A 23,944-nucleotide genomic window follows, 5' to 3' on the forward strand; every position below is an offset into this window, starting at 1 on the left:
GTAATAGCTACACTAAATATATTAGGAAATTTGTAACTAGAATTAAAGATACACTTACAAATTTGAATGACTGGATAAAACGTGTGTGTGTGTGTGTGTGTGTGTGTATGTGTGTGTGTTTCAATCTGACTTATTGCACATATACTGTTACTAGTGGAACAAAATATCTCCTTGCACCCAATTTCACTCTCCCAAAGCAGCCAGATTTACCAATTTATTTCTATTCTTTGGGAGATATTTAGAACTTTACAAATGAAACAAAATGAAATATTACAAATGAAAGCTAATGAATATAAAATTTCCCCTCTCCTTTATACACAAATGATAACAATATGCTTACATGGTTTTGCACCTTTTATTTTATCATTTAAATGTACATATGGACACAATTTCATATCAGTACATAGACAGTTTTCTCATTCTTTCCTTTTAAGTGTATAGGATTTCATTCTATGGATCCATCATGATTTATTTTAGCAGTTTTCTATTGCCTTTTAGACTGTTATCATTTTGTATTACAGAAAGAAATACAGTATAGGGAACCTTAGTTAAGCATAATTTCATACATGTGCAAGTATATTATTAAGGTAAGTTTCTAGATCAAAATTTCTGTGCATTTAAATTATATTGGATATTTTAAAATGCCTAATATCTACTATCCATAAATACTATTGCAAATGATACTTCATATCATTTCAAGCTGCAATTATCTTTTTATGTTTGTAGTTGAAACTCACATATATATATAAAGAAATGTCTGATGTATTTCCTTTTCTATGAAGTCTGTGATTATATCCTTTGTAATTTGTTACCCTTGTTGAGTTTCTTGTCTTTTCCTTGTTGTTTTATTGTGCCATGGACATTAATTCTAGCAGACCTGGAATCAGCCTGAGCAGGGTTTCTAAAGCTCCCACATGGAACTGACCTCTAGATAAGCCTGAAACATATTGATTCACAGCATAGCTTTGTAATCACAAGTATGGGAATTTGGGGGCCACATTATAGTAGCTTGTTAGCATTGTTTATTGATGACATTGTGATTGATGCTTTGCCCTGGTTGCAATGAGATCCTGAGAGAACTCTGCTGCTGAGGTGGGTTCCCTGGAAGGAATATAAAAATTTTCAACTGACACTCCATTTTGGCTCCTTGGTACTGAGGTTCCTTTACATGTCAGTGGCTCCTGATTGAAAGGAGAAATGGAGTCTTGATAGGATACTTAGCGAGCAACAGGCGCCTGCACCTGACCTTTCCAGACCTCTTGTGAAATAGACTTTGGCTGATACATACCCTTACTTTAATGCCATTGCTAAATTGTATCCTTATATTGTAATAAACTGTAGATTTTTAAAACACTGTGATTTTGGTTAGTGAGTCTTTAGCAAGCACCCCTATTATCTGATACTGTTGGTGTACTTTTCAACTGATATTAGTGAAGTTAAAATTTTGGATGATATGAGCTACAGTTACATTTTCCTAGTTTGTCTTTTGACTTTGCATATGGTAATTTATCCCACATAGATCCTCCATTTGTTGAGTAATTTTTAGCGAAAGAATTTTGCATGTGAAATTTATAAGTATATTTCTACATTTACATTTCAATGTAGCTGAAATTTTTTTGTTCTAAATTAAAGGTATGACTTTTGTTCTAAATTAAAGGTATGTTCCATTCAGAGCTGCTGGGCAGGTACATTTAAGTCTGCTGCAGCGGAGCTCATAACTGCCTTTTTTTCCCAGGTGCTCTGTCACGGGGAGGTGGGGCTTTATTTTAAAGTTTCTGTCATGCTGCTGCCTTTTTTCAGAGATCCTCTGCCCAGCAAGGAGGTAGCCTAGTCACAGTCTGCCAGCAGAGGCTTTGCTGAGCTGCTGTGGGCTCTGTGCAGCTGCCGTGTGAACTTCCTTGCAGTTTTGTTTATAGGGGTATAGTTAGAACTGCCTCGGTAATGGCAGTCTGCCTTTGTAATGGTGGACTGTCTCTGTAATGGCGGACTGCCTTGGTCGTGGTGGACTGCCTTGGTAATGGTGGACGCCCTTCCCTCACGGAGCGGGACCATCCCAGGTCCAGCTTTGCTTGCTGTTAAACTCTCAATCCAGATCATTTCAGATTGCTGGTCTTTGTGGGGGTAGGACTGGCCTAGCCAGATCAACTGGCTCCCTGTTTCAGTTCCCTTTTTTTTTCAGTTGCCCAGGTGACTCTGTCTCCCAGGATTTCCAGTCACCAGTTGAAATGGCATCCAGAATTGTGTGAGTTTCTGTGTGGAGACCCACTGAGGGGCTCATGGCACTTTTCTGCCTGGGAATCTCCTGGTCTGTGGGCAGTAAAAATTCATTTGGAAATGTGGTAATTACTCAGCCTCTGCATTTTTGCTGGGAACTGCAATCCAGAGCTGTTCCTATTCGGCCATCTTGGATCTGTAGTGTTGTTTTAAGAAAACACATGCTTTGCTCTTTCAGAAGCAGTTAAACGATACTTCTAAATATATTATTTTTAATCATTATAGATAATATATACATGTATATAGTTATAACATATAATTACATATAAATTCATATTTATTGAGTATTTATTACATTCATGGCATGCTGATCAATAATTTATATAATTATATTAAATGAGCTTCACAATTAACTTATGCATAAGTCACATGGAGAGTAAGTTCTAAAGTAATATATCTCTAAATGTATTAAAGTTTAATTGTATCAGAATCACGTGATGGTGCTTGTTCAAAACAGAGGTCTCTGTGTCTCCCCAGCCTTCTGACTGAGTAACATTAGCATTTGTGTTTGAACATCTCCATTTTTTAACCAATACCTCAGTTGAGATGCTTGAGAATATGTTTACAAATTGTATTCACTAAAGAAGGGAAGCTGTGGGAAAGATATGCAATTTTTGCCTGTTATCCTGTAAAAGAGTGCCTTTCTACATATTTTATAAATACTTCCTGAGTTACTCAGCAAAAAACAAGCATAGAACTGTTAGGGAAAGACCTAGGTAAAGTCTTTTTACTTATCCTTCTGTCTAGTACCCTCTGGACCTTGTTAAGAAGAATTTATTCATTTTACAAACCCCATGAGTTTTCTGGTAAACTTTCTTTTCCTTCTCTTGCACAGAAAGTTACTGCTATTGAGTCTAACCAGAAATGAACTTGGAATAGTAATTGTATTTGTGCAATGTCTCTCTGTTTCCTGTGATCCAGGAACTAGGCTTAGTGCTGGTAATAAAATAATAAATGGAGAAGTCACAGTGTCTGCTTTTGTGGAGTCTCTGGGTATAGTCAACACTAAAACATTTTACTTTAAGTTGTAGAACTGTACGTTATAAACAAAGAATGTAATTATTTCTATTTTAAATATGAGAAAAGGGAAGTTAAAGAGGCTATGTGATTGGTTTGTGGTTGTACTTTAGTTAAGTAAGATTATCTAAATCATTCTACTGATTCCAAGTTTAGTTTTCTTTTTACTATCTAACACTGTCTTTCATACTTAGATATTCTGCACAGATTTCAAACATAGATATTTTACACAACTTAATTAAGCCCTAACCTATGTTGTCCTGATTTTAATTTTATATGTGTATATCTCAAGATGCCATCCATCATACCGTGTTCAGATCATTAGAAAAGGAAGTCAAGAAGAAAGAAAATTAAAGGAAAACATAATATTGGGAAGCAACTGATCAATTCACATGTTGTCTTCTGGATACTCAAGGAAGGGTGTAGGTAAGTGATTCTGGTATGAAAAAAATATTAAAAATGACTGCAAAGAGAAGAAAGGAAGAAATAATCAATTTTTGGCTGCTGATTCATTCATCCAGAACTTTTATTATACAAATAAAGCCCTTATTTGTGATATCCTGTCCTTCTCTTTGCATTAAGATAGTTGGTCCATGTTGACCAGGCAGCCTTCCTTTCATACATTAAATAATGTTTGTTCTTACAGGAGACAGGGTCTATTTTCCCATTGCAAAAATAGGCACAATTCACATTTTCTTTTTCATCTTCAGAAAGCCCAAAGCTGCAAATGGGAAAAGTAGAATAAATTCCTTTGAAAACTAAGCAAACAATCAACAACCAAACTCTGTGTATAGTATTTTGTCACTCAAAATGGAGACTCTGGGGAATACAGGGAAAAAAAGATTCTCATTGTTGAGAAACTTCCAACCTGCTTGACAGTACAAGGTATGTATATTTGAAAATTCCAATAGCAATTTTATGTAGCATAAAATTAAGGAGCAAGGGAAGATTAGGTATAATAGGAGCCCTGAAGAAGAGATGGTTCCAAAATAATGGGAAAAAGCTTTACCTACAAAAGCAGACTTCAGTTCACTATTGATGGAAGGGCAGGCTTTAGATGAACACACAGGAGATGGAAGAGGCCTACAGGTCAAATAGTTGCCATGGATGAGAATATGCTCATGGAAAAGTGAGTTGATTCAGTATTTTTGAACTGAGGATTTATGTTACAAGGTAAATGATCTAAGACAGCATGTTGTGTTGTAATTGCCTGTTATCTTTATTCCCTTCTAGACTTTATGAGGAGAGGACAAGGAATATATATATATACTAGTTTATTTGGCAAATATCTGCAGAACCATGTGTCAAAGTTGTTCTAAGAGCTGAGGGTAGACAAGTTAGGAGAGATAAGAAAGCTAAGTTCTTTCCTGTAAAGGAACTTCCATTTCAGTGGGGCAGTACAAGTAAGATGCACACACACACACACCCCACAAGAATTTCAGACAGTGGTAAGAGTTACAAAAGGGAGGTTAATTTAGTTTGGGTAATTTTGAAGAAGTAATATTTAAATAGAGACTTGAATCACAAGAGATAGATGGTCATGGAGTTGTGAAGGCAGAGTATTCTAGAAGAAGAAAATAGCAAGACAAAAGCCTTAAGGCAACAAAACGAATTTGATTTGTTGGAAGAATGGAAAGAACACGAATTTGCCTGCAACAGTGTGAATGAGGCAGCAAGCAATAGGAGATCTGGATTTTTAGGTTCCCCAGTGGGGATGTGCGTTCAGAGGCCAGTTTTTCCCTGTCATATTTTTTAGGCTGTCTTGCAGAATTTGCATTGACAAGCCATTTATTTCAAAGGATTTGTGAATTCATTCAGTTTTCCTGGTACATTCCTGAGGTGGTTCTTGGAAACAAAAGAGTTCACGTTGTGAGTCTCCACACACCATTCTGTTTTCCAAATGGGAGCTGCACCTTATTCCTGTCTCCTCTCTGTCATTTTCTCTCCATGATTCCACATTTTTAGACAAACTTAAAGAAATTAATTTGCCCAAATGGTACAATTTATAATATGTATTGGAGTAAAAATTTGAATTAGGCAATGTGAGATTTCAGAACCTGAGATACTAAAAATAATACTGTTTGGTCTTCCCTATATGCAGAAACTAGACATAAAACATAGAGGCTGGGCATGGTCATGCACACCTGTAATCCCAGCACTTTGGGAGGCCAAGGTGGGCAGAATACAAGATCAGGAGATTGAGATGATTCTGGTCAACATGGTCAAACCTCGTCTCTACCAAAATACAAAAAATTAGTCAGGTGTGATGGCATGCACCTGTAGTCTCAGCTACTTGGGAGGCTGAGGCAGGGGAATCGCTTGAACATGGGAGGTGAAAGTTGCAGTGAGCCAAAATCGAGCCACTGCACTCCAGCCTGGTGACAGAGCAAGACTGCATCTCAAAAAAATAAAAACTATAGCTACAAATAAGCTGTCCAGTCTGATGTGGTCATTTGGGTTAGTTTTTCAGTACTATAAACTCTCCAGTACTCAGCAAGCTACCATCTCTGAAATGAAAGAAATATCAGAAAGTATCTTGCAACAGCTGAAATCTCTTGAAGCCCAGAACATGAAACTTGCAGAAAGTCTGCAGCATGTGGCTGAAAAACTCTGTCGTGAGCTCTATAACAAAACTGGAGGTAAGTGTGTCCTGGTGATGCTTCTCACATGATTATTTGGCAATAAAGAGCTGGAATTCTCACCAGTGAAACTGAGAACCAAGAGTTATTTAACTAATGATCTGGTAAACTGAATAAAGTGTTTGGGCTTCAAGATCACGACCAGTTATTGGGAACATACCGTTCACATGTATCTGTGTCACCATAGATGAAGGGACTCTTCAAATGCAGACACTTAAAACAATGAAAACAATTAACTGAGAATAACCAAAATAACACTGTGAGTACATAAAATCCCAGGTTATGTCTCAATTTACCTTGGCAAATGTTCTTACAAATCCTTTCCTAGCAAGAAGTTGACAAACTCATAACTGTGGTTCTCAAATTTTCAAAGTCATACAGGAACTGGTTCAAAAATGCAGATAACCAGAATTCAATTCCAATTATTTTTGTACACTATGTATTTTAATATAGACTGTAGATGATGAAAATACCAGTAATAGGTGAACCACCATTTTTTGATAAAAATACTGCTGAAGACTCAAGGCAGACTTAGGAAATAAAAAATAAAAATACTGCTGAAGAAGTCTAGAAACATGACTTCATTGTGTGTGTGTGTATTCCTATTCTCCTATTCCTTTTAGGTTTTGTGAAGATCCACTTTATTTCAGTCAGCTCTCTCTTCTTCTCTGTATATCATGCTTGCTTAGGAAATGCCATACATGTTCACGGTTCCACTTTTACTTACCTTTTAGGAACTTAAAGTACAGCAAAGTCTTCTCATCTACCATACACACACCACTTCCCACCTGAAACAGACATCCTGATTGTGTGGTTATCCAGTAAATAATAATAGACAGAGTTTCGCTTTTCCAAGGAATTCTTTACCACATGACTAATGATCTCTGTGGTCATAATTTTCTTAATTTCTAGTTTTGCTAATGACCCACTGTGCATATTTTCCTTTGTTGGTTGCCATATCTTCAGAAAGATAATTCACTACTTGACAGGCTGAGATTGGAAGATGGCTTGAGCTGGGGAAATCAAGACCAGCCTGGGCAACATAGTAAAAACCCATCTCAAAAAAAATTTTTTAAATACATAATCCAGATTTTTTAAAAAACACAAATGGTCTTTGAAATTCTCATCTGGGTATGTAGAAAGATATAAAAAGAGAGGTCCTGAAATAAATTGTATAATTAAAATATAAAATCTGCATGCAAATATACTAATGTTTCTTAGTCTTATTAAAATTCTCATATATTTTTGGTTAGATGTTAGTTCTGAGTTTTAATCTGCTACTTTTTATTTCTTACTTTCATCTTGCCCAGTAGACATTCTTCCATCCATTCATGTATCCATCCATCCATCCACCCACAAAAGTGGTGTTTATCTACCCATTTAGTTAGTATTACTGCTAGTATGGTTTCAATATTTATTGAATGCCTACTGATGCATACCTGACAAAACACGCAGGATTTCTGCTCTCATGGACCACTTACTCTAGTGAGGTGTTAGAAGTAAGTGTATTGTAAAATGTAAAATTAGATGATCAATGTCTTTCTTTGTGTTGCTATAAAAGAATGCATGAGTCTAGGTAATTTACTTTTTTTTTTTTTTTAAAAAAAAGCTTTATTTGACTCCCAATTCTGCAGGCTCTACAAGAAGCATGATGCCAGCATCTCCTTATTCTGAGAGCCTCAGACAACTTCCACTAATGTTAGAAAACGAATAGGAGCTGGCAGGTCATGTAACAAGATTCCAGGAGGCAAGAAATAGGGAAGGAACATGCAACACTCTTTTTAGCAATCATTTCTCCTAGCAACTGATAGAGCAAGAACTCACCAAGCTGTTCATAAGGGATTGCTTCCTTGACCGAGAAACCTCCCATTAGGCCCCATCTCAACATTGGGGATCAAACACCTCCCATCAGGCCCCACCTCCAACACTGAGGATTACATTTCAACCACAATTTGTAGAGGAGAAACATCCAAACCATATCAGCATTCTTTGAAATAGGAAAATGTAATTTATCTATCAAAGTATATTACACTTAAAGCCATGTTTGAACAGACATCATTCTTCCCTATATGCAATAGAGCATTTGTGCTCCCAGAAGAAAGCACTGAAATGATTACATATTCAGTGCAATCACTGGTATTTTATAGTTAAGTAAACTGTGTTACAGAGAAGGTAGATAACTTTTAAGTGGCAGGAAAATAATATAAATTTGGAGTAGAACACATATCTTAGTTTTAGTCTGAAAAAATTTTTGTTGTTTGGGGTGGCATGCCCTTTCTAAGAGCAAGTATGAAAATTGAGGGGCTAAAAAAAAGAGGCAGGTGACCTCATGTTTCCAGTGAACTCATTCTGGTATCTAGACTATAATTTTATCACTTTTGGAAGAATGGATATTTAATATTTTACTTTAGAGATAAACTGTGATTATAATGTTTGGTCTGGATGCTAATCCCTGCTCTGTTGCTAACTATTATATGTTTTTCTTAATCTCTCTAGGATACATATTTCTCTTGCTATAAAGTTAAAGGTTTAAATTGTATAATTTAAAAAAATTATTTTAACCTTTTCATTATAAACTAAAATAAGTAGAGAAAGTATTTAAAAATTAAAAATGCTCTGACTAAATTTATTTTCCCCCTTTTTAAAGATTTGGTATTATAACAGATGACGCCATCATAAGAAGCAGACACCATGTGGCCATCCTCAATGGAATGCTTTCTCAAAGAACTGCCAAGAGTTGAGGCAGTGTGTGTGTGAGAGGAGGGTGGCAATAGTGAAGCTGGAGAGCCTCCATTAGCCTCCCTGAACCATTAGGCAAAGGTGATTTTTTCTTTCTAGCTGCAACTACCAACAGAGTTGAGCCAGTGCAAGGCTACTTGAGACACTGGGAAATGGAATGCAATCAGGAAAGATTGTATCTCTGACTAGTATGAGCGCTTCATGCTTCCTGTTCAGGATCACCAACATTTCTGAGCTTAAGTCCAGTCACAAGAAGTCCTGTTTATATGCCACCAACCAACCTCAGAAACCTGTAATGTCATCTACCTTCTTGGCTTAGAGATAACTTTTAGCTTTCTTTCTTCTCAACATCTAATATCACCTCCCTGTTTCCATGTCTTTCTTACACTTGGAGGAGTGAGAAACTTTTTGAAGTAGAGGAAATACATGGAAGTAACCCCATTTCCCCTGACAGTCAAGTAGCCCATGAGAAACTAGCAGTCACTCCCCAGATTGTACCACCAAATGCACAAGAAATTCTTTTTTTGTTTCAGTTTATAGTATTCACTTCCCAGTGTCTCAGTAAAGACCCCATCTACCATGTCTATGGCCTGTTTCCCAACAGGGATGTCTCTTTTTATGAGAATCTCAATGTCTTATAAACATTCCTCTCTTTGTCCATTAAGACTTTGATAATTTTCTCCCTTACATGGGAATTTCTCCCAGAAAAGAAATACATACTAAACTCACTAAGTTTACTGGTTTGTTGATAAATTAATTTGGGGGGTTTAATACTAGAAACTATATCAGAATTACTATCCCCAATATTCCCTTCAGAAAGTCTGAAGACTGGAGAAAAAGTCAGTCACTACATCTGCACCTGTAATAGTTTGAGTTCAGTTCCTATTTCCTTCCATTTGAATAGTACTTACACCTTTCAGGTACTGAAGATTTAAGAATAATAAATGTAAATACTGTGAAGTGTGAGTGATTTTACAATGAACATACGATTTGGGGGGAAATTTAGCATGGGAATGTTTTTATGAAAAATATGAAAAAACAATCATTATCTTGATTCTGCTTACTTACGGTTTGTGGGAACTCTACAAGAATACTGATTGTGTGATTATTTGGGGTAAATAAGATGTTTTTGAAATACATGTCTTCAAGAGAACAGTTTTAACACTTTTCTAAATTGAAATCTTTTGAGGCAAGCTTAAGGCATCAACACATTGTTGCTGAGTAGGCTGAATTGAATTAGGGCACATTATTTCCAAACAGGTCATGAGAAATGAACAGAGACAGTGACATTTGCATAGCTGCTCCTTTGGTAGGCACTTCTTTCTTGAGATGACTCCATGCACAAATATAACAGGGATCATTGTGAATGACACTATCACAGCCACCAAGTTTATTGGTTTATTGATAAATCAATTTAGGGGCTTTAATACCAAAAAGGATAACATATTATAAACATATTATAAATCTTTATTTTCAACAATGCAAACTGAGGTGCTTCAGTTTTGTTTTTTGTAAACCTCTTTCTCATGGTGAAATGACAGAGAGCAGCAATCATATAATAGAAGGAACACTTTTGTGTTTATTCTCATAAGACTTTATTTCATAAGATTGTCACTTACCAAAGACTACTTTCAGATTCTTCTTTGAGAAGGTTCCTTTCAATTTTCTTTTGATTAGCTTAAAATTTCTTCAGAGTTGAACAAGTTCTGTTGATATATTGTGTCATGCAAAGAAAATTGCATTTGTGGTCAGAAAATGAAGATTTTAGACCTACTCTGATTGACTCTTTGGCAAATCACTTTACTTCACGAAGCATATTTCATTTTATATGAAGTAGAAATAGTTAAAATGTCCTCATAATGTTACTGTTAGTTGTAATGAGGTAAATGTGGAATTAGTTTCATAATCTAAATTGTTATATAAAAGACTTTACAAAGGAATTAGTGATTCATTTTTAAATATAGGGGAGCACAAACATACAAACATACACAAACTTTCTTTGGAGATCTGTTTTCATGAACAAATTATAAAAGGCCATCTGCATTGGGGAGCTAGGGATTCTATTACTACATATTTTCTACAATGAGTGCAGATGTTCAATGGAAGTAGTTCAGATAATAGGCACATCACAAGAAATGAGAAGTAAGCCTGCAGTTAAGGAAGTTATGTAAACCTTGCTGCTACAGAAAGGAAATATGGCTAAGAGAAAGTCAAATGATTCTGTGGATTAAGCTTTAAAACAGAGGCATGCATTCATTCAAGTTTTGACTCCTAGCATCCTGAGTAGCTGCAGTCTAGCTCAGGGATGGATGGCAAGCCTCTCTTTAAGTGCCATTGATGTGAAGAGTCCAGCTGCCTGCAGAGTGAGTGTTGAATAGTATTCTCATTCCAAGTCTGTAACTAAGGGATAGTGTCACTTTCGATAGAGAGGTTGAAAAAAACAGCATATATTTGGCATACTTCTGCTCCTTCCCTGAGCTGATTCTTCTTCATCTTTGCCCTCAATCCCCTCAACTGTATGGCAAAACTCACAAGATTAATCACAATATAAACAAACATTTCAAATTCACAGAAAAAGACCATAACATTCACTCTACACACTTTATTGTAATCAATTTTAAGAATAGGAAATAATCCTAAATGAATTTTTAACTCTGATTTGCTGAGAATATCCAGTTGAGAATCGCAGAGGGGTACCACATGAATTGGCTTTTCAGCATGAGGAGGCTTTTTATCTCTTCTAGGTTCTTGTTTATATAATTTTGAGGAAATTGCAGGAAAAGTCAAACGAGGAGCCTGGCCTTTCCTGGTACTGCTGAGATCCTCCAGAACACAATAAGCTCTTTCTTTTCCTGAGGATATTGAACTCGCTCTCAGAATTTATCAACAGAAAATAGGCTGTGAGTCCTGTGACAGCAGGAAGTATGGGGAAGTGACAGAAGGGTGATCAAAAGATTTTATTTTGAGGATGCAAACAGATTATGAATACAATAGGAGAGCCTAGTAGGTTGTCTCAGGGCCAGCTTTAATATTTGGGACTCACATTCTTTGTAGAGAGATTCTTACAGTTTTTGAAGACTACAAACAGCAGGATCATCTGACTTAAAATGTACATGACTTTTGTATAAGCTTCATTGAATGAAAAGATTTTTAGGCTCTAATAATAGCTACTACTATTCTACCAATATCATTATTATATATTTTTTCTTTTTATGCATTTAATATACATTAACCAAACTATGTAACAAAGCGTCTCTACATTTGTAGAGTGTAGGACAGTTTTTTCCCCTTTTCTTTTTCTTTGTTTAACGCTAACTTAGAACTCAATGGGAGAGAGAGAAGATCCCCAACTCACTGTCGGTAGCTTCTTTTGATCTTCCACAAGCTGCCAGTAATAAAATCCTATAAGAGATCTTCCTCCAGGATGGCCAAATAAGAACAGCTCCGGAGCGTAGTTCCCAGTGAGCGATGCAGAAAGCAAGTGATCTCATTTCCAACCGAGGTACCAGGTTCATCTCAATGGAACTGTTTGGACAGTGAGTGTAGCAAACAGACAGGGTGGGGCACCACCTCACCGGGGAAGTGCAACAGGACCGAGGACCCCCCTCCTACCCAACTGAGGCCATCGGGGACTTTTCCGGCCGCTCAGGCGCACGGGTTCGGATGCTACACTTCTCCCGTGGTCTTTGCAGCCCACAGACCGGGATATTCCCGCTGGGCTGACAGGCGCCGTGGGTGTCCAGTGCAAATATGAGCGGCTGTTCTGGCTGGCGCCTGGAGTGCCTGCAAGACAGAGCCACCCATGCCCCTGAGAGAAAGGGGGCTGAAGACGGGGAGCCAGGTGATCTGCCTTGGCGGGTCCCACCCCGACAGAGGCCAGCAAACTGGATCCCACTGGCTTGGGATTTTTGCAGCCAGCACAGCTGTTTGAGCTCCACCCAGGACAGTCAAGCTCGGTGGTGGGAAAGGCCTCTGCCATTACAGAGGCAGCCCGCCATTACCGAGGCAGTTGCCATTACCAAGGCCTCCCACCATTATCGAGGCATTTCTAACCTTACCTGTGTAAACAAAAGTACAAGGAAGTTTACACAGCAGCTGGGCGGAGCCTGTGGCAGCTCAGCAGCGCCTCTGCAGGCAGACTGTGACTAGACTCCCTCCTTGCTGAGCAGGGTATCTCTGCAAAAAGGCAGCACTCCATCAGGGACTTATAAATAAAGCCCCACCTTCCCCGGACAGGGCACCTGGGAAAATGAGCTCGCAGCATAGCACGTGAGCTCTGATGAGGAACAGACTGCCTCCTCAAGTGGCTCCCTGACCCTCATTTATCCTAAGAGACACTTCATACAGGAGAGCACTGGTTGACATCTGGCAGGTATAAGATGAAATAAAAAATGATAAAGGTATAAGAAAATAAATAAAATAATATCTTGTAAGAAACAAGACCTGAACTGTGAACTGAGAAAAACAGTACAGTGAAATATAAAGTGTGACATTTTGCCTAGCTAGAAGTTTATGTGAACTTGAAAGCTGAAAAAAGAGAGAAGAGAGTATTATTTAAAAAGTGCAGATATATTTTATGGACTTTTTTCTATTGCTATTTGATCAGTTTACTGTTAAGAAGTATGAAAAAAATAGACAAATGGGATTAAAATCTTTTTCACATATTCAGAGTCTGGAAGGTTGTATATGTCAAAAAATATAAGCGTTAAAATGAATCATCATTATAAAAAGTAAAAATACTTTTGACATCATAGACCACATAGATTAGTCTTTCTCAATATACTTCAATGTGGAAAATAGTTCAGAAGATTCCAGAAGCAACTTAACTATGAACACATTTGGTTAGAAGAAGCATTTCTAATTTGTGTTCTAATTTGAACCTATAACTGTAATAATTTAGTTTGAGTCTTCTTGGCTTACTGCATGTCCTTAACAAATTATTTTCTCATGATTCTTATAGAAATGAACTTCAACTAATTACTGAATATAGCAGGCATATATTTTTCATAGGGCCCAAAATGTGTAATTTTTCATTCTATTTCATATATATTTGTAGGTAGAGTGGACTCGGGAAACAGCTTACTCTTCACCTATTAAAATATTGGTAAACTAGGTTTGACGCCAATTAAACATTCTATTTAACAAATACTGATTTTTAAAGACCTATCTGTTTTGTGGCATAACTTCAGTTTTTATTCTTCTGTTTTTCCTTGATAATTACAAGATTTGTATAATTGCTGTATTTGCCTACAACGTTGAAAATAATACACTTAAAACATATATGCAACTACAATGTATATGTGTGTATATAAATATAAATAAATATATATATATATGTGTGTGTGTGTATATATATATATCCTGAAGTGGATTAGCATGCCACATAATGGTATTCTCCTTATTCCACCCTCTTTATAATTAACCAATCACATAGAACAATCAGATTCTTCTCAATTTCTGGATAATCATTCTGTTTTCATGTTTTTCCTATTAAAAGGAAAATAAAACATACTAATTCTTACTTTCTTTTAAACTTTTATTTTAACAATTATACTACTGTTGTAGAATATTAAGGAATTCTAGCTTGTGTGAATCTGGGATTTCTCTTAATAAGTAACATGGTACTTTCAAAATAACATGAGCTCACAAAATATTATTTACCATTTCTTCTTTGCTGTCAATTTGTAGCAGTGTGGACCCTTCCTTTAAACAATTCTTTTGACTGGTGTGCCAAATTTTCCAGTTTTCAGAGACATAGTAACACTTTTCTAAATTCTGAATCCAATTGTCTGGACAAGAGCTATAGTTATGAGCATGAATATTAATATTTTACTTTATTATCCTCATTGTAAAATATTAGCAGCGTATCTCCCCTTGTATTACACCCAGTGAGGCTGAACCCCATAACAGAATGGTTCACATTTTGCAGTACTTATCAATTTTAACTTCTTTGAGGCTGAATATAGTAAGATTTATGTAATAATTTCCACCTGCATGGACTTTTAACTTAGTTTGATATAAAATTAGTTTGCATATATCTTTACCAAAATGTTTCCTCGTCTATAAAAATTCATCTGATTATTCCAGTTGTATCAATCTTTCCTTTCTTTGAATTTTCGTCATTTATAGTGTTCACTTGCTTTCTTATTGTTTCCTGTTGGTTACTCTTACTGTTTCAATTTAGCTGGAAATGTACTAGACCATTGGGTGGGTTCAATACTAAGCCTAGAATTTATGTTTAAATTCTGAGAGTTAAACAAGAAAATATTTCATATATAATGGAGAAAACAAGTAATTCACCTTAAGGAGTGATTTGAAAACATGCTGCTGAGGAAAAATTGGAGAAGAACATAAATGAACATTATGCTTATTTGAGGACTCTGATTTAACTAAGAAATAAGCCCTCATCAGTTTTATGAACCCTGTCTTAAGAAGAAATGTCTTCATAAAAGAAGGATGATCAAATGTATAAAAGGGGAAGCAAAGAGCAAGAATTTGACTAAGTGGTTTTGGCATAGGTTAATAGAAGGAAAGATGCTGAAACTACACAACTATGGTTTCAAGACAGGCCCTCTATTTAGGGTAAAACGTAATTCATCGGTAGCTTTCACGGGCCAGATGTTGAGTTGTTTAAAGCTCTTCAATATCTTTTGTTTGGAATCCCTGCTAATCAATATCCTGAACATTGTTATAGTATAAATAATGTAGATAATGGTATTTGTGGGATTGGAGAACATGTTGGATTTGTAGGTCTCCAAATTGGTCATTGTCACTGTATTCAAGGTTGATGGCTCAGAGGTGGGCCTCAAGCTTGCAATGACCAGCTGCATACAGAAATATTGTTGGGCACACAGTGATTCTTCAAACATTTACTTGATTAAATTTTAATCAGAAGGAACTATGGTTGGTTTTTGACATCTCTGATTGACAATTATGTAAATGGCATCCACAACAGGAAAGTTACTTCTCTATATGCACAAGCATTATGAAATGTCAATTAAGTAACCATAGAATACATGACAAACTATACGACAGGTAGAAATAGACTGCTTTTAGGTTTAAAATACTTGTAAGGCATATAAAAGATTAAACTAGAGTAACTTCATAGAATTTTTAAAAAGAGCCAAGCCCTGAATTGTTATAAGAATCTTGTGGTAAATACTTCTATTTTCGAAATGAATTTTTCTGCTTAAAGCTATTTATACTCGAATCTAAAGCAATGTCTAAAGTAAATGTGTTAGGAAATTTGGAGCTAGAATTAAAAATGCACTTATAAATGTGTATGACTGGATAAAACAAAATGTGTTTTTTTCTTTTTTTTTTTTCTTTCTCTCTTTTTTTTTTTTTTTTATTTTGGGATGGGGTCTCACTCTGTTCCCCAGACTGGAGTAGAGTGCAGTGGTGCAATCTCAGCTCACTGAAACCTCTGTCTCCCAGGTTCAAGTGATTCTCCTGCCTCCCAGGTTCAAGTGATTCTCCTGCCTCAGCCTTCTGAGCAGCTGGGACTACAGGCACCCGCCACCATGCCTGGCTAATTTTTGTATTTTTAGTAGAGATGGAGTTTCACCATATTGGCCAGGCTGGTCTCGAACTCCTGACTTTGTGATCTGCCTGCCTATGCCTCTGAAAGTGCTGGGGTCACCATGCCCAGACGATTTTTCTAAATCTGATATACTAATTGCACACATACCTCCTTGATATTTGACTGTACATTTTCTTTACTTGTATTTTTTTTGAAAGCTTAGTTTTTTCCACATACTATTGGAGGTTATAAATAAGATTGAACTAAAGAGTGATCAAAATTATCTTCCTTATTATAAAATCTTGACTAACCATTTCGTTGAGCACAAAATGTGTGTGGCTGTTTCTTTTGAAGTATTGGTGCATATAATTAGATCTGCAGAGTGGAAACTGATTCTGTATAAATTACCTAAACTGAAAGAGTTTTGCATCAAGGCCTGATATTTCATCTGAAGGGCATGGCTTCTCATCCACTGTGTGAAGGTTGAGTGCACTGTCTTGGATGAGTTTTTCTTGTTGCTGCATTGCAATAGTGAACACCTAAAACACTTCAAACAATAGCGATCATTGCTAATAAAACACTGACATTGTATAACAAGATAATCCATCAACACAGACTACAGAAAAGTACAAATTACTGATTATTTTCAAGACTCATTTTGTATAACTTCGGGGTTTTGCTTAAAATTTACATTGTACAAGAATCAAAAGCTACAAAGGATGTGGAACAATAAGTCTCTTTGCACCCACTTCTTGATTCACCCAATTTCACTCCCCAAAGCAGCCAGATTTAACAATTTCTTTTTTACTTTTCAGGAGATATTCTGATTTTTATAAATAAAAAGAAAACAAATGAATATAAAATTCCTTTTCTCCCCTTTACACAAATGGTAACAAAATGTTTACATGGTTTTGCACTTCTTATTTTATCACTTAATATATATATTTGAGCACAGTTCCATATCAGCACATAGACAGTTTTCTTATTCAAGTGTATAGAATTTCATTGTATGAATGCATCATGATTTATTTTAGTAGTTTTTATTGCCTTTTAGACTGTTATCTTTTGGTATTACAGCAAGAAATATGGTATAAAAAACCTTAGTCATAATGTCACACATGTAAAAGTATACTGTTAAGGTAAGTTTCTAGGTCAAAATTGTGTGCATTTAAATTATATTAGGTATATTTAAAAACACCTAATATCTACTATCCATAAGTAATGTTGCAAATGACATATCATTTGCATCTGCCTTTATCTTTTTATGTTTGTGGTTGAAACTCACATTTATTTAAACAAATGTCAGATGTATTTCCTTTTCTATGATGTCTGTGATTTTGTTTTTTGTCATTTTTCCCTGCTGAGTTTCTTGTCTTTTCCTTGTTGTTTTATTGTGCTGGGGCATTAATTTCAGCAGACCTAAAATCAGCCTGAGCAGTGTTTTTAAAGCTCCCACATGGCACTGACCTCCAGACAAGGCTGAAGCATACTTTGTAATCACGAGTAGCTTTGTAATCACGAATCTGAGAATTTTTAGGTAATATTATACTAGCTTGTTAGCATTGTTTATTTTTGACAATGTGATTGATGCTTTTCCCTGGTACAATGAGATCCAGAAAGAACTCTCCTGCTGAGTCTGGTTTCCTAGCAGGAATATGCCTGTGTGATCAGCAAAATGTAAAAATTCCCAACTGAGACTCTATTTTGACTCCCAGTGGTTCCTGATTCAAGCAAGAAATGAAGTCCTGAAAGGACACTTACTGAGTGAAGAACAGGTGCCTGCACCTGACCTCTCCAGACTGCTTCTTGTGACTTTGTCTGATGCATAGCCTTTAATGCTATTGCTAAACTGTATGCTTATCTTGTATTAAAACATATTTTTTGAGCACTGTCATTTTTGGTTCAATGAGTCCTTTTTAGCAACCAACCCTATTATCAGATACTGTTAGTGCACTTTTCCATTGATATTGGTGAAGTTAGAGTTTTGGATGATATGAGCTACCATTGCATATTCCCAGTTTGTCTTTTGACTTTGCTTGTGGTCGTTTATTGCACAGAGATTCGCTATTTTTGGGTTATTTTTAGTAAAAGAATATTATATGTGAAATTGACAAGTATATTTTTACATTTACATTTTGATGTAGCCAAAATGTCTGTTGTTCTAAATTAAAAGATACGACTTCAACATTTTTCTCCTATATGGCTAAATAGTTGTGTCATATTATTAAATAACTCCCCTCTTATCTTTTAATTACTATCTTTAACTTACTATAAATTTCTAACAAACTATTTGGTATGTTTTAGTGTTAGTTATATTAAATCTATTTACTTACTTATTCATATGTTATCACCACATGCCCTTAATCACTTTAGCTTTATAATTTACTTCAATATCTCATACTTTTATACTATTTTATGTTTTTCTTTTTTATTATTCTGATTAGCTTATTAAGCCAATTTTTAAAAAATAAATTTTATTGTGAAGCATCAATTTCTATTTTAGTAAGTATTTTTCTTAACATAGATATTGATTTTCTTTATCTTGTTTGATAAAAAAATAGAAATTATCTTACAGAATTTCTTGAACTTCTGGCTTTATATTTTTAATAATCTTTGAACAGTTTTTATCCAAAGATCTTATAATATTACTTTTTTCTAATTTTCCATCTTCACCTTTTGGACCATCTATTACACATATGCTAATCTTTCTCATGTATACTTTGTGTCTCTCACCCACTTTCTATCTTTGCCATCTTTTCACAACTCCTTTTTAAATTTCTGTATATTACGTCTGCTTTATCATCTATTTTACCAATTTAGTCTTCATCTGGATAGATATATTCAATTCTTTGAGGAGGAAGGAGGGTAGAGCAGTTCTTGGCTGCTGCAATTTGTTAAAGCTTTATTGAGGTATACAAGTACATGCATAGTTTGATACATTTTCAGGGACGTGTTCATGAAGTAAGTCATCTTCATAATCTAGATAATGAGCATATCCATCATGCAACCAGTTGTATGATCTTATTTAAAAAATTTTTACCATCTTACTCAGGATGGTCTTAAACTTCTGAGATCAAAGGATCCCAAATTGCCGGGATAACAGGTGTGAGCCACCACACTTGGCCTGTAACTTTCTTTTTATCCTCTTCCTAATGTCTTTTGCATAGTATGTGTTTTTTGTTTTATGAGGTCCACCAGTTTATCAACTTTTCCTCCCTTTTTTACATTTCCAATTTTTATTTGAAGTTCAGGGTTACATATGCAGAATATGCAGTTTTGTCACATAGGTAAACGTGTGCCATCATGATTTACTGCACAGAGCATTCCATCACTTCTGTATTAAGCCCAGCATCCATCAAGTATTCTTCCTGACGCTCTCCCTCCTCCCACCCCCAACCCTCCAACAGGCCTAGTGTGTTGTTCCCCACGATGTGTCCATGTGTTCTCATCATTTAGCTCCCACTTATAAGTTAGAACAGGTGGTATTTGGTTTTCTGTTCCTGAGTTAGTTTGCTGAGGATAATGGCTTCCAGGTCTACCTGTGTCCTAGCAAAGGACATGATCTTGTTCCTCTTTTTGGTTGCACGATATTCCATGGTACCATATTTTCTTTATCCAGTACATCATTGACGGGAATTTAGGTTAATTCCATATCTTTGCTATTGAGAATGGTGCTGCAATGAATATATGTATACAGGTTTCTTTATAATAGAATGATTTATATTCCTTTGGGCATATGCCCAGTAATAGGTTTGCTGGGTTGAATAGTATTTCTGCCACTAGATCTTTGAGGAAATGCCACACTAGATCTTTGAGGAAATGGAATGATCTGGCATAATGGTTAAAATAATCTATCTTCTCACCAACAGCATAAAAGCATTATTTTTCTCCACAACCTTGCCAGCATCTGTTGTTTTTGACTTTTTAATAATAGTCATTCTGACTGATGTAAAATGGTATCTCAAGGTGGTTTTGATTCGCATTTCTGTAATGATCAGTGATGTTGAGCTTTTTTATATATATTTGCTGGCTGCATGTATGTCTTCTTTTTAGAAGTATCTGTTCATGTCATTTGCCCATGTTTTAGTGGGGTTCTTTGGGTTTTATTTTCTTGTAAATTTGTTTAAGTTCCTTATAGATGCTAGATATTAGATCCTTGTTAGATGAGTAGATTGCAAAATTTTATCCCATTCTGTAGGTTGTCTGTTTACTCTGCTGATAGTTTCTTTTGCTGTGCAGAAGCCCTTTAGTTTGATCCTATTTGTAAAATTTGTGCCTTTTATTGCAATTGCTTTTGGCATCTTTGTCATGAAATCTGCTCCCGTGCCCATGGCCAGAATATTATTGCCTATGTTTTCTTCCAGGGTTTTACATTTAAATCTTTAATACATCTTGAGTTGATTTTTGTATAAGTGCAAGGAAGGGGTCCAATTTCAATTTTCTGTATACAGCTAGTCAGTTCTCGCAGTACCACTTATTAAGTAGGAAATCTTACCCATTGCTTGTTTAGTTAGGTTTGTCGAAGATCAGATGGTTGTAAGTATGTGGTCTTATTTCTGGGCTCTCTGTTCTGTTCCATTGGTCTAAGTGTCTGTTCTTGTACCAGTAGCATGCTGTTTTGGTTGCTGTAGCCCTGTAATATAGTTTGAAGTAGGGTAGAGTGATGCCTACAGCTTTGTTCCTTTTGCTTGGTGCTGCCTTGGCTATTTGGGCTCATCTTTGGTTCCCTATGAATTTTAAAATATTTTTTTCTAATTCTGTGAAGAATGTCAATGGCCATTTAATGGGAATAGCATTGAATCTATAAATTGCTTTGGGTAATGTGGTCATTTTTACGATATTGATTTTTCCTATTCATGATGGGAAGATATATTTCTTCGAGTATATACCCAGTAATGGGTATATGAGCATAGAACTTTTTTACATTTGTTTGTGTCATCTCTGATTTCTTTGAGCCATGGCTTGTAGATCTCCTTGAAGGGGTACTTCACTTCCCTTGTTAGCTGTATTCCTAGATGTTTTATCCTTCTTGTGGCAATTGTGAATGGGAGTTCATCCCTGCTTTGTCTCTTGGCTTGCCTATAGTTGATGTATAGGAATGGTAGCAATTTTTGCACATTTATTTTGTCCTGAGACTTTGCTGAAGTTGCTTATCAGCTTAAAAAGGTTTTAGGCTGAGATGATGGGGTTTACTAGATATAGGATCACATCATCTGCAAACAGAGAAAGTTTGACTTCCTTTCTTTCTATTTGAATATCTTTCATTTCTTTTTCTTGACTGATTGCACTAGCCAGAACTTTTGATATTACATTGCATAAGAGTGGTAAGGGAGGAAATCCTTGTCTTGTGCCAATTTTTCAAGTGGAATGCTTCCAGCTTTTGCCCATTCAGTATGATATTGGCTGTGGGTTTGACATAGATGGCTCTTATTATTTTGAGGTATGTACCTTCAGTAGCTAGTTTACTGAGAGCATTTAACATGAAGACATATGGAATTTTCTCAAAAGCTCTTTCTACGTCTATTGTGATAATCATGTGGTTTTTGACTTTAGTTCCATTTATGTAATGAATCACATTTATTAATTTGTGTATGTTGAACCAAACTTGCATCCTGGGGATGAAGCCTACTTGATTCTGGTGGATAAGCTTTTTGATGTGCTGCTGGATTGGGTTTGCAAGTATTTTGTTAAGGACTTTTGCATCAGTGTTTATCAAGGATATTGGCATGAAGTTTTTTTGTTTGTCAGTTTTGTTTTATCTCTTCCAGATTTTGGTACTGGTGTAATGCTAGCCTCATGGGGTGAGTTGGGGAGGAGTCCCTCCTTTTCAGTTACTTGAGATAGTTTTAGAAGGAATGGTGCCAGGTCTTCTTTGTTCCTTTGGTAGAATTCAATTGTGAATCTGTCTAGTCCTGCTTTTTTTTTTTTTTAATTGGCATGTTATCACTTCCGCAATCTCAGAAGTTATTCTGGGACTCAATTTCTTCCTAGTTGAATCTTGGGAGGGTGTATGTATGCATCCACTTCTTCTAGATTGTCTAGTTTATGTGCATAGAGGTGATTACAGTTTTCTCTGATGGTTGTTTGTATTTCCCCTTATCATTTCTGATTGTGTTTATTTGAATCTTCTCTTTTTTTTCTTTATTAGTCTAGTTAGTGGTCTATTTTATTAACTTTTCCAAAAACCCAACTCCTGAATTAGTTGATGTTTTTAAGGGTTTATTATGTCTCTATGTCCTTCAGATTAGCTCTCATCTTAGTTCTTTCTTTTCTTCGGCAAGTGTTGGGTTTTGTTTACTCTTGGTTCTCTTGTTTTTTTAGTTGTTATATTAGGTTAACTTTAGATATTTCTAGCTTTCTGACGTGGGCATTCAGTGCTATAAATTTCCCTCTTAGCTCTGTTTCAGCTATGTCTCAGAGATTCTAGTACATTGTACATTTGTTCTCATTAGTTTCAAAGAGCTTCTTGATTTCTACCTTGACTTCATTATTTATCCAAGAATCATTCAGAAACAGGTTGTTCAATTTTATTTACTGATAGCCTAGAAGAAGATAAAGATTCAAGCATCTTTGAGTGTTATTGCACAAAGCTTTAAAAATTACACCTATTTATTGAGCATGTATTACATACTTGGTATTCTGATCAATACTTTATATAATCATGTTAAATGAGCTTCATAATTAACTTATGAGCAAGGTAATAATATTAAACCCATTTCAAAGATGAGAAAATAGAGTTTTAAAGACATTAAATTACTTATCTCAAGCCACATAGAGAGTAAGTTCTAAAGTAGTGATAGTTCTCTAACTGTATTAAAGACTACTTGTACAATAATTATGTCATGGTGCTGGTAAAAACCCAGGTCTCTGTGTCTCCTCAGCATTCTGAGTAACATCAGCATTTGTGTTTGAACATCTCTGTGTTTTAACCAGCGTCTCAGTTGAGGTGTTTGAGAATTATTTTCACAAATTGTATTCACTAGTTAAAGAAGGGAAGCTGTGGGAAAGAAATGCAATTTTTGCCTATTATCCTGTGAGAGGGTGCCTTTCCACGTATTCTATAAGTACTTCTCGAGTTACTCAGCAAAAATCAAGCATAGAACTGTTAGGAAAATGCTAGATAAAGCATTTTTACTTGTTCCTTCTGTCTAGCAGCCTCTGAAACTTGTTAAGAATTTATTCATCTTACAAACACCATGAGTTTTCTTGCAAACTTTCTTTTCCCTCTCCAGCACAAAAAATTACTACTGTTGAATCTAACCATAGGTAGACTTGGAATAGTAATTGTATTTGTGTAATGTTTTAATGATTGAATATTTTTCTCACAATCTTATACAATGAGAAACAAATATCTCTTTGCTTCCTGTGAGCCAAGGTCTGGAGCTGGTGCTGGTAATAGAATAGTGAATGGGGAAGTCACAGTGTTTGCTTTCATGGAGTTTCTGGTACAGTTCATCCTCTAAAGTCTTATTTTACATTGTAGAACTGTGAGATATAAAAGATAGGTGTTATTATTTCTATTTTAAATATGAGAAAAGGGAAGTTAAAAAGGCTATGAAACTGGTTCATGATTGTAATTTAGTTAACTGACATCTAAATTATTCTACTGATTCTAAGTTTAATATTCTTGTTGCTATCTTTCATGGTCTTTCAAACCTAGGTATTTTGTACAGATTTCAAACACAGATATTTTGCACAACTTAAGTCACTTAAGCCCTAACCTATATTGCCCTGATTTTAATTTTATATATGT

General features: G+C 35.6%; 1 long non-coding RNA gene across 1 annotated transcript; it reads left to right on the forward strand.

Annotated features, from left to right (window-relative positions):
- The first annotated feature begins 2,544 nt into the window (after positions 1–2,544).
- LOC105734284 (uncharacterized) lies at positions 2,545–9,629 on the forward strand. Its single transcript, XR_001111466.3, has 4 exons — positions 2,545–3,717; positions 4,002–4,176; positions 5,754–5,930; positions 8,578–9,629. It is a non-coding gene; the product is annotated as an uncharacterized LOC105734284 (long non-coding RNA).
- Positions 9,630–23,944: the final 14,315 nt, after the last annotated feature.

The sequence above is a fragment of the Aotus nancymaae genome, unplaced genomic scaffold (assembly GCF_030222135.1).
Source record: "Aotus nancymaae isolate 86718 unplaced genomic scaffold, 86718_ANA_hifiasm-v0.15.2.pri h1tg000016l, whole genome shotgun sequence".
Lineage (NCBI taxonomy): Eukaryota > Metazoa > Chordata > Mammalia > Primates > Aotidae > Aotus > Aotus nancymaae.